Here is a 2,376-nt window from a genome sequence, read left to right as displayed (position 1 = left end):
TTTTTTAAGTAAATGATTGTTTTGTTTTTTTTATCTTAGACTTTTCGCACAAAGCTACATAAAGACAATCTACGCAAGCCGTCCCTAATTTCAACTGGTATTCCAGAAGGTACATAGCTAACCAAACGTCAGCTCTTGCCTGACCGAATAGTGGGATTTGACTGTCACCCTTATAACGCACCATAACCTGTAGAGGTCAAGTTAGTTAAATGTTGTCCTGCTGGGGGGCAAGATAGTTCCATATTGTACCACTAGAGTGTCACTTTGGCGGTAACAGGACATAAACAATGGACCCCCCGCCCCCCATCCCTGATTCAAATTCCGGCACTCTAACCACTGTGCCACGCTCAGCTCCCTTTCAGAAACTATCTAAATAGATTGGTATAGCATGTGGAAAAACCGATTACATACAAACGACACGGTTTTCTAGAACAGTTGCAAGGTAAAGTTTAATTAAACAGATTATTTTATATTTCGCTGGAAAAAACAAAATTCCTTCCCTTGTTAGGCTAGTGAAAGTTAAATAAAGATTATAGGAATTGTAAGTGACTTGCGAGATGGAATTTTCGGATTGTGAGTTACGTGATATTGAGAAATAAGAACAATGAAACTGCTTCAACAACAGGTGTAGGGGAATATTTCCATCAACAAACCAACAAAATATAAATTAACTCTAATTAATTCTCTAACATAAAGTATAAAATTAATGCTATCTACTCTGCTCTCATCAACACAAACCAAGAGGTCAAACAACCTTGTCTTGTATACTCATTTATGAGAACATAACCATTTACGACTTCAACAGATTGCTAGTCGAGTGCCCTAACTACCTGTTGTTTGCTTTGTTTTATTGATTACAAAAAACTATTAGATAAAGTAGTTTGAAACTTGAGATAAGCTTTTTACATATTATGTAGCTTTTGAAAGTAACATATATTATTTTTATATATTAGCTATTTATATGAATTCGCAGCTTTGAAAATTCGAAAATATTTAATTGTTATATTTTTTTAAAAAAAGGCAATTAAAAATGCTTACCTTTGTTGCAGGTTTCTGTTACTGATATTTATGTCTTTCTACATTCTTTTAAAAAGGTACTTAGCTCGATAAGGCCTAATGTAAACAAGGCCTAACAATAGTGGTCTTGTTAATGAAACGAAACTTGATACATGGAATGCAAAATAATATTACTAAGCCTACCTTATCTTTCCGTTGATTTTCTATGCCCATTTAAAAAGTTATTTTGACCGATAAGGCCTAATATAAACATGGCTTAATATGAGCTATCTTGTTGGCGAAAATAAACTTGATACGTGGAATGCAAAATGATAACTAAGCCTACCTCATCTTCTTCCACGAAAAACATTTCTATTGTTATCATACTACAACAAAATAATTGACGAATTATAAAATGACGAAAGAAGCTTTTCGCAAACTTTAAAAAACTTGAACTGTAGTTGTGGCGTAAGTTGTTAAGAAACATCTTTTCAACTAGAAATATATCACAAAGCTAAGTTTTCAGTTTGATCAGATTGTTCCGATTTGTACACGAGTGTCCTCTGAACTGGAAGCCATATTAGCATATACAGTTGAAAATAACATAAAAGATTTTCAAAAAGTTACATTTAAGTGGCTAAAGCTGACGAAGCTTTAAAAACCAAAAGGCCTAACTAAAACTTGTGATAAAAATAATGTAAATTGCAAATGTTTTTTCTTTTCTCTTAATTTGCCCATTTGGGATTCAAAATCAGGCGTGTGTAAATATAACATTTCAGACCTATATTTTTCTCCCACAAATCACCTAAGAGGCCTTTCTTACAATACCAGAACTTATTCTTGGGATGGACGATTAAGAGACAAAATAGTTTATGAACCAGCATTAATATATGCAGTGTACTGCTTTAAAAGTTGTGATATAAACTTCGAAAGTTGGCAAAGCCTTAGAAACTAATAGGCCTAAAACTTCACAAAACTACGATATAGACAAGGGCGCCCGCAGAAAAAAATTAGGATGGATCAAGTTACTCAAGTTTGAAAAAAATTATGAAATCGAAATACAAATATTTATGATTTTTTCAATAACACTGAAGAATAATTTTACATATCTAGTATTTTTTTTCTTTTTGAAAATCCAGGGGGATCAAGTGAGGTTAAGATATAGAGATTGGCTAAAATCAATAAAAATTACACTTGTGTTGAAGTTACAACGTTCAAATTAAGGTTATTATATTAAGAAGTATCTTTACTTTCTTCTGGGGTGCTATGAATGCCGCCCCCAGTGGCACAGCGGTATGTCAGCAGACTTACAACACTAGAATCCGGGTTTCGATACCCGTGGTGGGCAGAGCACAGATAGCACGGGTATTGAAACTCGGC

Source organism: Limulus polyphemus, unplaced genomic scaffold, assembly GCF_000517525.1.
Source record: "Limulus polyphemus unplaced genomic scaffold, Limulus_polyphemus-2.1.2 Scaffold6281, whole genome shotgun sequence".
NCBI classification, from domain to species: domain Eukaryota; kingdom Metazoa; phylum Arthropoda; class Merostomata; order Xiphosura; family Limulidae; genus Limulus; species Limulus polyphemus.
The sequence above is the reverse complement of the archived record's forward strand: the minus strand, read 5'-3'. Positions refer to the sequence as shown.